The 14813-nt window shown below is 38.8% G+C and overlaps 1 protein-coding gene across 2 annotated transcripts in view; it reads right to left on the bottom strand.

Moving 5' to 3' along the window:
* The window catches only part of rock2a (rho-associated, coiled-coil containing protein kinase 2a), a 36931-nt gene that overhangs the window by 18452 nt on the left and 3666 nt on the right, over positions 1 to 14813 (bottom strand). The window lies entirely within an intron of this gene.

The raw sequence follows: 14813 nt of genomic DNA, 5'->3' as shown, positions 1-14813 counted from the left end.
TTCTCTCCATTTTCCTCCTCCTGTCAGTTTTTATTAAAACCCTGGTGACTCACCAGCGCTGACAGAAACATTAGCAGCTGAGCCGTTACATAACAGACCAGAACACATGAAGTAACATCATGCTGCAAAGTGCGAATCATGACCAATCACTTCTGTGCTCTAAATGTGTGGGAACCTTCACAACACCTGCAGGAAACCGCATCCTGATTTACAGCTGAGGTGTTGGGTGAAAAGAGCCCACCCAACAACAGCCACCACTCACTCAGACTCAGCACTACCAGCACACCCGCTGCCACTTCTGAGAGTTTATTTTTCTGCTTTCTCGCAGAAACATCTCGGCATCGGTGATAGTCTGAATGAAACTGAGCAGCTTTTCCCTGAGCACACAAACAGAGAAACACCTAACCCAAGGCTGAGACAGAGGAGGTGACTAATTCCTCCGTCTGCCTGCTTCAGTCTGTCTTTGATCAATGAGCACATTGTCTGCTCATAACCTTTTGAAAACAGTCAATTCCAAGTGAGATGAGTCCCCTCAACACAGCGAGGACAGATTCCCTATTTACCACATGCCCCAGATAGGTACTGCAAACTAATTAGAAAACATCAAAAAAGCTCTTTAGCAAGAAAGTGCTCTAGACATTATCGACTCAATCCATCTGCTTTTTATCCAATTCTAACACATGGTGCAAATAAAATAAATAAAAAATAAGCACCTCATTCCCACCGTTTATGGTGTTAGGTCTACGATGCCTTGGACTCTGTGAACCATTTAAGAATACATGGCATTTTGAATTATTTGAAATCGCAGAAATCTTTTAATTCGAATCCTTCCAGTAAACTGAAGATGAGCTTTCACTGTGTCTTAAAGCAGATCAATAATCCAAAATATACGACCTAACCTACCCAGAATTTCTTCTCCAGACAGCATCGAGCTGAAGATCATTGAGAAATGTTAATGAAGATGACCAATAAGTGTTGCACTGCAGGCAAAACTGATGTTTGAAGTATTTACAGCAGTGCATCAGTAACAATATTGTTTCTGAATATAACCATGCCCTTTTTAATCCCCCGTACATCGTAGTTTGGTGAGTTTTTATTTAAAATGTAGCGTCAGAAAAATTCAATTTTTCTCAGTGCTTTAATTTGCTTGCCAGTCACTTTAATTAGCTTTTTATTTTTAAATTAAAAATAAAAGGAGAAAGATCCAAAAAGTATTCCTGATGTGGTCTAAATTCTGATTCTGACTATATTTCAGGAGTTGAAGTACAGAAACTTTGTCGGTAGTTTAAGAAAAAAAAATGCAGACAACCTTTCGCAAAATCATGGAAGGAGAAAAAGGTTATTCTAAGCCACAAGGGGAAAAAAGGTTTTATTTTTTTCATTTTTGGAAAGTAGAATGACTGAATTGTAAAAGTAACTTCAAATCTTCAGGCATGTGCTTTAAATAGACTGGTTAGGTTGTGGTCATTATTGACTGGACAATCAGCAATCAGTAAATCACCACAGGAACTCCTATTTAGAGCAGCTGTATTTCCAACTTTCAGCGTAAAAGCAGAGAAGCAGCACCAGCTTCAAAATGTTCAGCCTTCAGGGAAAAATCACCGGGACCGACTGAAGTTTAGTTTCTGAAAACAACAGTTTTTATAACTGAAGCTGGAGCTCGGGTAACATGGGGACACTATTAAAGAAGAATGATGTTAGTCTCTAATCGGTGCATTGTGTAACAATAAGGAAGCCATCTATCAACCTCTGGCAGCTGTGCATTCCTGAACGGCTGCCGTTTCAAGCGTTGAATCAAACTGGACCAAATTTGACCCTGCACTGTGAATACTCTGGCTTTGTGGCACAACCCTATTTAAATCTAACTCACTTCCTTTGATATGGTTTCCTCATCTTTCTCACTCCTTATCTCACTCTTCCTGCTCCCTCCATCGTTCCGTTCTCGGCTGAAGTCGGTCAGTGGTAAGCCGAGCTGAGCGCTCAGTTTCCTCATCACAGCATCACTTCCCCATTAAAGGTCTTACCTCACACAAAACTACTATTTAAGGACAAAAAACATACACACACACCACACGGGGTGGAGGGGAGTTACCGAGTGTCTGCGTGCACACGCACACACGCATGCATGCGCGAGGATCTCCCAACGAGCGTGGGCAATACAGGAAATGATCCACCCCACCCCGGGGCCCGCAGATAATTTCACTGTGTCATGAAGCTGATCTCTGCTAGAAAGCCATTTCCTCTGAAGCTGCAGAATTTATCTAAAGCTAAAAAAGGAAAAAACTGTATTATGAATGTATAATTTGGAATAGTTTACCAAGATAAGTAGCCACAGATAAAGTGGCTCTAAAAAGTGCCCTCTGAAAATGCCAACATCCGAGATGTAAAATAACAACCCGGTTTTTCTTAGCGAGAAAATGTCAAAATATTTGTTAAAAATGCAGAAAATTGTCTAGCTTTCCAAAGGGCGGCATGCACGCAAATTTAATTATTTGTGACCGTTAGCTCACGAGGTTAAGCATTTTAAACAGAGTAAACTTCCTCTTGATCAGCTGAGTGGTGATGCTGATGGTTTATCGTTTTAAGCTCAGGAATAATCTGATGGTTTTATAAAAAATGTTCCTTTGAAGCTTTTTTTAGGACTGCTGCACTTAAGTTTACTAATAGTTTTTGCTATTTACAAAAAAGTAAAAATGACAAAGAATAAATCAGAAAGTTATTAGTCAATGTTTTTGATTTTAGGAACTTCCACCTGAGAACAATGGAGGCTGTTTGTCATCCTGAGTGCCGGAATGTGCCCATTTTTTTGCTCAACCTGACGAACAACTTGAGATCTCGGTAGTTAATTTCCTCTTTGGTGCATTGTGCATAAATGAGGTTTAGACCTCAGACAGCTGTGGTTTAGAGCAAACAAAATAATCTACAGTAGGTTTTCAAAGTGCATAGTTTCTGCATTCATGAGTAACCTTATTCTCAAATCAACAAAGTTGATGTAATTTTAATTCAGCATGCATTCAGGCTCATCAAGCAACCGGTTTCCTCATGGAAAATATAAGGTGTAAACGTTTTTATTTACAGCTCTTATTTCTTTTGTATAAGAATTAACTCAGCAGCTCTAAATGCAGGTCAAAATTAGCTTGATGCATGACAAAAAATCAAATGTGATCATTTTTAATGTAATTGTACCTTATTTTCTGGATGAAATATGAACACCGCCAACCTCTACAAGCTGTTGCAGCAATAGATATTATCAGCTTATTTTCTTCACTAAAATTAGAGTACTCAAATCATTCCAGAAACATAAAAAAAACAAAAACAAACAATAAGTTAAATCCAGGAGATGTCTGAAAGAGCAGAAGGGAAAAACTGAAACATTGTAAATGTTTTCTGTCAGACATTAGGATTAACAAAGCTGTCAGTGGGTATTAATCTGCTGCTGGGAGGCATGAAAATGACTGCAAAACAGCTTCTCTGATTTGCATTACTAGAAAAGACGCCTACAAGACTCCAGGGAACATTTCGCCGCCTCTGAGTCAAAGTACCTATTTATAAATATTAAATAACTGGCTAATGTCTGGAGAAGAGCGGAGCTGATTCAACTATTTAAACTTTAATAAACCTCCCTGACAGGATCTGGACTTATTCAACTCATGTTATTGAGCAAATGAAAGCCTGAATAAAATGTAAAAAAAACTGACCAAATCAGGTTTGTACATTTTGAGAAGAGGAAAGGAAATCCAAGGACAAATATAACACGAGTCGTTAAGCACAAGCATTGGGAATCAACAAATCTATAAGGTTGCAGATTTCTGGAAGTTTGTTCCAAATCAGAGAAGAAGAAAAAGTGAATGTTGCCTCTGCAGGTTTGGTTTTGATTCTGAGGATGCACAGTAGACTTTTTGGTGATGTCCCACTGGGCAGAGGCACAGAATCGGCTCGAGACCATAAATCTCCCTTCAAGCCTAAGAACACCTTTGGATCTCCCAGAACAGATGACAGCATGTCGCAGCTGAAAGGCACGTCTGGGTTTTCCTCCTGGATCGGTTTTCAGAGATCGCCGTGTTTGTTTTTGTTTATTGTGGAACAGTACCAGCAAACTCATCTGAGTCTGCATGCTCCAAGTTCAGCGTCTGAAAGAAAAATTGCAAGCTGAGAGGTAACCAGTTGTAAATGTGAAATTAGAAGCCTTAAATCCTAATTAGCATTAATTACATACGATCTAAAACCTTTTTAGTCTATACTCATCAATTAAATGCCAAGTAAAAGGCACTTTCTGTGCATGAGGAAGTGATCTACTTATCCAGAACACAAGGTTTTAAACAAATTACTGTTGATACAAGTAATTAAAAGCTACACAGCAAACTCCTTCAGCGGAGTGTCACAAATCTCATGGAAGGCATGTTAACAACCCGGCCTTAGTATCTCCCTGAGCTAATACAGGAGTATATATATCTTATCAGAGTGAGTGGGTCTATATCTTTCAGGTGGGTGTTTATCTATTGTTATATTGTCATCCAGCTACTTGGTTATGGCCTGTTGCTTAGCAGCTGCAAAACAAGAAAAAGTTGGAGCTACAACGAAGAGGCAGGCAGGAATTTATTAGAGCTCTTTTTCTGCACCTTATATTCTTATTATTAACAAAATCTTGTGTTGACATTGCCCTGCTTCCACTCTTCATCACTCTCTAAAAATGATGTGGATCTCATAGTCAGGAATGCAATGTTGCTAAAACTAAAAGATGCATTGAGGAAAAAAACACCCCGACCATGCATGCTATGCGTCCCAGCCTCCCCACAAACCATCTCATCGGCAGGCATGTGGAACGGCAAAACAGCAGCACTGGGCTTTAAAAGGATTGAGGAAAAAAGTTAAATGTTTTGATTAAATTCCAGCAATTTTAAAAATAGTCACGCAGATAAACGGCAGAGACGGGCAGAGCCAAGGGACCGTACCAGGCAGGACCAATAAACTCTCTGACAGAGACCCGAAAGCAGGAATCCTGGGCTCGCAAATAGCACAGTAATGTCTCCATAGGGAATAACAACAGCATGTCTTATTCATGCCTCTGACAGATTTCTGTCCCATGCTCCTGTGCCCTTCACATTTTTGGCACCCACGCTTTTATTATGAAGCATACCGAGGAAGGTGCCAGAAAAAGAGCAAGAAAGGGGGACAACGCACAAGTTCCTGCAGCAGGCCCAAACTGCTCAGACTAACTAGCCTTACTCTACGCTTACAGTTACCTTATGCAACCTGAAATGTGTGGGTGATATGGAGTCCAGAAGACAACATACCAACAGCAGTAACCCACATGACTAAAACTCAGACTCGTTTTGCTAAATTTAAATACATAAAATTTAAGGGAGGACTAAATGTTCCCAGTGCTGATCCTTCTTCTTCATAGCTTCTGTAATGCCGTCTAAAATACGAGACATGGTGACCCATTCCTCTGCTTGTAGTCGATGCCAGTTTGTATGCTTCTGTTTATCCAACCAGCAGAGCTTAATCCCATGATTCTCAATGGGTTACTGCTGCCGATACTGGATACTGGTCTGAATTGGTAATTTTCTGACCTTTGGGCCACTGTGGTATCACCTTTGCCTTCGGAGACTGTACTCAGTTGAACTGAAAAATACATTGATCATTACTAAACTGCTCCTGGATTGTTGGATGAAGCCGTTCTTGGTTATACTCTATCTCCGTGGCTGTTTGGTTGGACAGAGTTGGGAGGAAACCCACTCCTTTGGATGAGAAGCAACCCCACACATGGATCGTATCAGGCTGCGTAACGTTTGGCATCACATAGGACTCATTTTAGCTGTCATCTTTTCCTCTCTTGACAAATGATTTACAAAATATCCCAAACAATCAGAGGATTCATCATATAAAATAACTATTCAACTCTTGTGCTGTCCATCCTTGTACTCTCAGCAGAACTTCGGTAAGTGACTGGTGTTTGTCTTGGAACGGAGCGACTTGTTTGCAGAGATGGTTGGTGTCCAAAGGTCTTCACTTTATGTAATCAAATTAAAAGCACTGCCTGCCAATAATGAACAATATTTGCATGGGTGGCAATGTTATTCTGAAGTTCAGTACTCAGAACGAGATGCCCTGGAGATCAATCTTGGCCTTCATCCCTGCAATTGAATGTCGCTCAGTGCAGTTCTTGAGAATCCAGAAAACTTCTCTCAGCTGCATTTTTCTTCACATTTAGTATAAATGTGAAGAAAACATTTACACTAAATGTTGCTTGTGTTGGAGGTATTCATTTCTAACAAAATGAGACAAAAATGACGTCCAAGCAAATAATAATCAACATATTCTGCAGAATATTTTTAACCTCGGGAAATTATATGATTACATCACATTAATCTACTGATATTTTAAAAACTAAGATCTTCTAAGTATAATTTCAGATGTTTTGTGACAGTATTTAGGCCAGAAAATGGTTTTAAAATAGAAACCACTCAGACTAAAGGAACGATCCAACTGGGCTTGATTTCAGTTTTAATCATAAGGGATGAACATGGCTAAATTTTTATATAAATATTTGTATTGCCACAGACTATTTGAATTATGACTGCCAGATTCAACAGTGCAGCAGTGAGCTTGACAGAGCACACACAAGTGTTCTTGTTTGGGTTCGTTAAAGGAAACTGTGAACTGACTGACAATCCAAAGCCGTTTGGTAATGCATTGAATTGTTCGAATGCTGCTGCTGACGGCACACAATGCTGCTTGTTGTCGCCAAGATCAACAGAATAATGCATCTGCTTGTGAAAATGAATGCAAAAGTCCCTGAATCAGTACATGAGTGTGTGTAGGAGGTTGTGTTTCACCATCGGGTTGTGATGGAGAGATAAAACAGAGGCCAGATGAATAAAGTGGTGTGAATGTGTGGGAGCCTTCTGTTCTCCTCTGTCCTCTTCTCTCCCATTTTAAACTAAAAATAAGACCCGGGTATCAAACTCTTCAAGATGGTATAAACCAGAAGGTGAGACATGCAGTGATGGGGAACAATGCAGTGAGGAATTGTTATGGCCGGGGATATTTTCAAATTAATTGCTACAACCAGCAAAAAGTTTTCATAAAATGTTATGTTATTTGAACAAATTACTATAATTTAAACCAAAGTCTTCACTCAAACATGGACTAAAACAAATTTAAAAATTGGTTTGATCAGGTCTAACTGGCAGGTTGGAAAAAAAAAAAAAAACAGCCAGATGTTTTTCCAGTCAGTAAACACTCTTCAGAGATGAAGTTGTTACTGCAAGATAGAGTAAAAGAGAACTTGCCTCAGTGGTGGGTAAATATGAATTAAGCCATAAAAAAGAAACTGGTTTATTCAGGATGCAAGAGAGAAAAGGAGAGGAAGAGGAAGAGTTTCCACATATATCAGGAAGAATAAAGAAAATTTAGAAAGTTGATGTTTTATACTTCTCAGTTTTCAACTTTGACCTGTCATGGAGCTGGCTGGATTTGAAAAAGATGGCCACCTTCTGGAAATCACAGAGTTGAGGAAACGAAGACACATTCTTTAGGTAATAATTAGAGAATGATGTTACTGTTAATGCTATCTATATGCCACAGCATAAAATGCTAAACTAGGAAAAGCCACTTGAAAATGTCAAGTAAGGAATCATTGCCATTTTAGAAAATAGCAAAACCACATTATAAAAGTAACCAGGCATGCAGTTTTTGTTTGCAGAGATGGTTGGTGTCCAAAGGTCTTCACTTTAATATGTAATCAAATTAAAAGCACTGCCTGCCAATAATGAACAATATCTGCCTGGGTGGCAATGTTATTCTGAAGTTCAGTGCTCAGAACGAGATGCCCTGGAGATCAATCTTGGCCTTCATCCCTGCAACTGAACGTCGCTCGGTGCAGTTCTTGAGAATCCAGAAAACTTCTCTCTCAGCTGCATTTTTCTTCACATTTAGTATAAATGTGAAGAAAACATTTACACTAAATGTTGCTTGTGTTGGAGGTATTCATTTCTAACAAAATAAGACAAAAATGATGTCCAAGCAAATAATAATCAACATATTCTGTTGATTATTAAAAGCCTGTTGCTTTTTAAAGCTCAGGCTCTAAAAGGCCTGAGCTGCCGATACCAATTTTTTTTTTGTCTGAAATATCGCTAAATAAAGCAAGAAAGTTGCAGAGTTGGCAACAATTGTCACCATTTGACTACTGCTAACTGTACATGTGCAGACATGACCTGGTGGGCCAGTCTATCAGTCAAACCTCTCTCACGGTAGACCATAAGAGGACAGTTGTTGATATTTAGACCTTCGCATAGGTACAAGATCGGCTTCACATGCAAGTATCGGCCAATCACTAATCTCCCAAAAAAAAAGAAAATCGGCGCGACCCTAAAAGTAATGGTTCCCTCACCTTGGACTCCAAATATAAATACCCAAAGGTTGTTCACAACAGAGGCTAAACAAGAAAGTACTTTAAATAATGTTCCTATATCTTCTTGCACTATAGTTGTAAAAGAGAAATCATAGTTGACTAAAATCAATATCTGGTACGCATCGGAAAATGTACATTTTGCAAAACTTTCTACTCCAATTTTCCTGTTTCCAATACAGGAACTTGTGGAAGCAAGCTGTTTCTTCACAAAATGAGCGAGCCTTCAAAGAATTAAAGGCCTGCTGTGAGATTTGACAGCTGTAAAAATAAAGCAGCCCAAAGTTATTAGATTCACCAGCAACAACACTCTGTTGCATTCACTACCCATGGTGATGGCAGTAAAGGAAACAGTAGAGAAAACTGATATAAACAATCCCAAAAAAGAAAAAAAAAAGAATGTATTCTGAACATCTATACGGCCCTTAGCAAACATGAGGTCCCCATTTGTCCGGCTGAGATTCATGGATGAACGCAACTAAAAGTGAACATAGCCAAAGTTGTGCTGGTTGCTGGGAGACTGAAGGAGTATTGAATGGTCAGGTTGTAGTCTGAATACAGTCTGTACCTGGCAGGTTGTTAATCAAAAGTCCAGATGTCATATTTACTCATAAGAATTGTTATCCACCTGAAAAGTGTGTGCAATATGAATATTCCAAAAAAACAGCCTACACAGCTGTAAATATTAGCTTGTTATTTAATTATCCTGCATTCAGGTTGTATGTGGCAGGAGTATACTGTATGTGGCAGGAGTATATTTGATGTCTTTCATTTAGTAAGGCTAAAATGTTTAAGAAACTAAAGTGGAAGCTTTAGTTATTAAAGTTATTAAGAAGCTACACGTTGTTATATATTTATTGCAAGTCATATCATTTTTGCAACATTCACAAACATTTTCTCATATCACATGCTTACCAATAATGTGACAATCTTATTTATATGATTCATATGCTCAGGTTTCAGAGCCTAGGTTTGAACAGTTTGAGAAAATCAAAAAGAAGAAAAACAAAACAAAAACAAAACAAAAAACTCGTACATCTGAGATACATTTAACTGGTGGAGATATCCAGGGAAGACGTTCTCCTTCCCTGGATATCCCGAGGTATCCTTGGAAAGTGCTTAGTCAGATTATAAAGATTTTAATTTGGGTGCAGTTGGCTTGCTTTTGATAAACCAGAGTCAGCTATGCAATAATAGATCTGGAAGCAGCCTGCCATGTTGAAGGCTTTACGTGTGCAAAGATTCTACTTCTCAGTAAGACACCAGACAGGGGAAATAACCAGCTAAGAAATTTAGAGGGTTTTTTTTTGGACCAATTAATGCACTTCAGTTTGTGCTGATGAATGATTAGTGGCTAATTTCTGATCTTTGGTTTAATACCATCTTTGGTATTTTATATCACCAGTTGGCACAGATAATGTCATTATCAACTATGGTGGCTGTGGATCAGTGGTAGAGTAGTTATTCTGTAATCAAGGTTGAAGGCTCGAGTCCAGCTATCTCCTGTCATGTATCACTAAACGTGTGTGTGCCTGTGCATGTGTGTGCATGCATTTGCAAATGGGTAAATGTGTCCATCAAAGATTAAATAATGGTCTCTATGTGATACACTTATAATCAATCTGAAGTGTAATTCTTCCTACTTTTTTTCATACTTAACCAAAAGTGAGAAATATTAAAACTCCACATTTTCCAAGACAGAATAGAGACAACACTTCTCAAAAAAGACTATAATGGTTGCACTTCCTATCTTGATACAAGTCTTTATAAAGAATCCCATGGTGCTAAGAGCAGCTCAGCGATACATGACTTCACGATGCTCTATATCTTTCACTGCAGTGGAGCAAAACCTAAAAAAGACCATGCAAAATGCTTAGAATCTCACCAAAGGAGGTGTGTAGCAGAGAGACTGGTTTATTTTCAAGAAAAGGAAAAAAAGAAAAACCTGACTGTGGCCACCGTCCCCCAGTGCCTTATAAGGCAGTGTTTCTTTTCAGCAAGCACTCTGAAGCTTAGACTTGAGAGCAAGTCAACTACACTCCAGAGATGAAGCAGATTTTAAGTTGGACTCTGAGAACAGGGACGAGCTGGGCCTACGTCTTCTGCATAGACAGAGCAACACTTATGGGTTCAAAGCATGGAGGGGAAGCAATGCGATAAGGGAAAATAAAGGGATTGAAGATGTTGAGCGAAAGGAGCAGCAGCAAAGGGTAGAAACAAGAAACTGACCACAGGGAAAGAAACAAACTAAAAGAGTGTCAGAACATCACACTACCTCCAAAGCATTAATATGGTATAAACTTACGCTTTGTTTATTAGATTATCTAGACACACTAGGTCTGGAGCCAAGTCGAAACACACTGAACTGGAGCTACAGTAGAAGTACCTGAAGAGAGTCTACTGAGCCTTTAGAGAGGCAGGGAGAAAGAGACATGGTTGAAAAGTGAAAGAGGGAAAGTGCGGCCGTTCGTAGGGACTTTGAGCCGCATGTTCAGCTGCCAACTATTTACTCACTGAGGTCATTTCCTTTAGGACGTCAGGAAAGCAACATAGCTTGCAATCAAGTGTCCGATTTATTTATTTATTTATTTTACTTCAAATCATCTCTTCTTTTGCTTGTCCTGAAACATGGCTCTCCAGACTAGCAATACATTCAGCAGTCAAATAATGATCAGAGTTTACATGAGGGGAAGGTAGGTGAGACTTCAGGATCAGGAATGCAAAGAGAAGCAACTTTCTAAAGAGATGAGAAAATCCGTTCTCGATGAGCAGTACATAAGGAAAGTGACAGTTCCTGCAGATTCCAATCGGTCCATTTTCTCAGGAGAGCCAGCTGCTTGGCAGCATCTGAACACATCCTCCTACACACCGACTTATAAGCAGAAACCTGAAGCAAATTACTGACTTTGTTTTGCTGAGCAGTAACTGAGAAGACCAACGAAAAGTCAACAGTTCAGCTTCTTCCAGTGAATTTCTTTTTTTAGCTGTTGCTAAGCTACAATAGCAGGGGCTGAGGTTATGAACAATTATCAAGGCACTTTAAGTATGTATGTTTTTATTCGACCTGCATGAGCGCCTGCCTGAGCTCTCTGTGTGTCTGAAGCCCACCCTGGACAATAAAACGTCTTGATCCCAGCGACAGCGGGGCGGCTAAAAATGGAAAACTGCAGCCTGTTTTCTCCTACGCATGCTTCCTACTCTATCTCCTCTCTCTACACCTCCGTGTCCAGGATGTAAACACAACCGGAACTGAGTAATTTCTTTGGTGGACATTTGTTGGGGGAGACCAGTACTGGGTCATAGTGAGGGAATCGAGATGGGGCTTTCAGGGGAGCAAGATTATACTTTTTAATGGGGTTTAGAGAGGTTTCTTTATTTTAATAATGACCCAACAGATGTTGAGTTTTTTAACAAACTATTTATTTTTAGACAGCTGCAAGAACGCAATTAAGGCCATCTGAAATCCTTTTTTTCCCCAAATTACAAATTTTCCCATTTATTTTTCTTAACCGCAAAATGTATCTTTTCATAAGGTTGATGTATTGAGTCTCAAAAAACTTAACACAAATGCATTGGGATTAACTTACAGTACAAATAGGTTTCTAGATCTCTAAATTATACTTGTCTGTTTAAATAAAACAAGGAAATGCGTTTATATTAGAGATGTGCCGATCAGGTTTTTTCCTGCCGATACCAATTCCGATCACCCATGAGGGCCGATCACCGATACCGATCACCGATACCGATCACATAATTATTGTTTTTTTAATCAAAAGCATTACCGGTTACATTATGTGGAAAAAGGAACCATGAATTCACCTTAATTTAGACAAAAATTTGTTTTTAATAACTTTTTCCAAGAAAAAAACAGGCATTGTGCAAATTGTACTGCCATCGGTAATACTATCTTTAACAGACTGAAAACATATGGAGGCTCTGAAGAGGCTAAATAACACAAAGAGTCAAAATAAAACTCTCAACATTGCCAAAAAATTCAAGTATAAAACTTAACATTCAAAGGCAAATACAGGATCAATTACAATAAACAATCCTTAGTTACTGAATGAAAATTTTCTGATAGCATGGCGGCTAGCTGATTACTGCTAGTTCTGAGTGGCTGTTTCTGACTGAGCGGAGTAATTATGCAGAAAAGGGAGGAGGCAGAGGAGGTCGATTATTTTTTCAGAGATTATCTGTCTCATGTTAGGACAGCGAAAGTTTTAATATGTAAAATGTATTTTTTTAAGTTAGATACTGCAGCTTTAAGCAGAGGTTCGGTGTGAGAGTCACTACCAGGTGGAGCAGAAGCGGCGCTCCGTCTGTGAAATATTACTACTTGTATCGCGTAGCAGCGGTTCAACAGTGAGATCAGAACCAGCTCGAAGACTTAAATAATTTTGCAGTTTATTTGTTTAGCTTTCTGACCGTCATATTAATCCGGGTGAGTGTTTGTAGCTGTGCGCTGCTTTACTTGCTGTCTCATCGCTCCATGTCTTTTTTACTGCAATGAGCCTCGATGTAGCCAAACTCCGTCAAGTATGGCATTGTTTTTATGCCATATTAGATTCGTCGTGCTGATGCATTTTGACGTGCTTCACCCCACGTGCTTCAATTTTCCGCCGCAACATGAAAACTTCCCCAGTCACTCAGTGCGTTATAGTTCCACTTCGCTTAGGATTTGTTGCTGCGCGTTTGCGCAGTGTGAATGAAAGAGGAGACCATCTGCACAGGCAGGCTGTGAAATGAGATGCAGGTGATCGGTTTGTGTGATCGGCAACAAGAGACCGTGATCAGTGATTACCGATCATACACTTTTTCACGGAAATCGGCCAATTATGATCGGTGGCCGATCGATCGGCACACCTCTAGTTTATATGCATGTTAATAGTAAAGTCAGTTCTTTTTATAATTTAAATACTTCTGAAAATTCATACAACAGTTAAATGAAAAACCTCCTTCCTGTGTTTATTACTGTTTATCCAGTACATAAGACTTATTTATTCAAACCGGCGTTTAATACTAGTACTGGGATGTTCTGATGTATTTTATGTGCTGTTTTGTCTTCCCTGTTCTTTTTTAACATTTTATCATTTCCTTTTGAAAAATATGTAAAGAAGACAAAGCGAAACAATCCTTGAAGGAAAGAGAACACAGTGGATCGCCATATGTCTTTAGTTTGCTCTCTTGTTATCAATTCTGATAAGAGTTTTTTGACAATGTTCATCTTGAGACCTTACTTTATGGGTCAACCATTTTATTACATTAATCTTAATCACATTTTTTCCCCAGTCCTGCATTGAAGGACCTGCGTTGCACCATTTTCTTGTGATTGCTTTCTTGCAAGCTGCCAATTTCATTTTCAGTAAATAATGCATACGTAAATACTCAAAACTTGCTATTAAGTAGCCAAGAACTCTAATAATTACCTACTAAGTGTGTGTTTGTACATGTTTGTCTTGTGTCTCTATGTTGACCTGTAATGAACTGGCGACCTGTACAGGCTGCACCCTGCCTCTCACCTCAAGACCCCTGGAGATAAATTAGTTCTACTTGTTGCACAACATAAAAAGCAGAAAGGACAAAAAAAAAAAAAAACATGTAACCTCTGCAAAATAATCACATCAAAACTGCTGCTGAATGTATCATTGTTGCTATAGTCCAAAAACCATGGAGAAAAACCACTAAAGCACAACAAAACACTTCAAGCACATGTTTCCCCTCGTCTTTAAGGTTCTTAAATCCCATGGAAAAATGTTCATAACCAACTGGAACAAGAAATTGTTTTGGGAAGATCTTCCTTTCCCATTTAAGCCTAAAGTTATTATATATACACACACACACACTTGAGTAATGGAAATGATTTTTTTCCACAACTGTATGCAAGCGAGAACTCACCAGGTCCAGCTGCACTTCTTCAGACACAATTTCACCTCAGAGTTATGAATGACCCTTTTCCACCCCAAGTAGCATCGCTGTACAGGCTCAGAATACTTCAGGTACTTCCAATATTTTGTTTCTTAAGCAGACAGGCTTCAGAATATATCAGAAGTGGAGTTTTCACAGTACTCATGCTAAATGAACAGTAATAATGGCTAAAAATTGTTACGAGAAGAAAAACAAAACATTAAATCACATACAACTCTATTTTTACATACCGTTATTCTTTCCCAAATAATAATTTACTGCCGGCCAATAATTTAATAATTTATATATAAAAAAAAAACAACATTTTCAGGTACATCAAAGGATCCGCTATTTTTATTAATAGTTGTGACAAAAAAAAAAAAAAAAGAGTACACCCTCTTTCAATTCTAGAGTTTAACATACACGAACATCAAAAGCATCTCAGATTAACCTTCCCCTTGTGCAAACTTTGGGCATCATTTGTTTGGATGCA

Source organism: Poecilia reticulata, chromosome 22 (assembly GCF_904066995.2).
Source record: "Poecilia reticulata chromosome 22, P_reticulata-male-v2, whole genome shotgun sequence".
Lineage (NCBI taxonomy): Eukaryota > Metazoa > Chordata > Actinopteri > Cyprinodontiformes > Poeciliidae > Poecilia > Poecilia reticulata.
The sequence above is the reverse complement of the archived record's forward strand: the minus strand, read 5'-3'. Positions and strand labels throughout refer to the sequence as shown.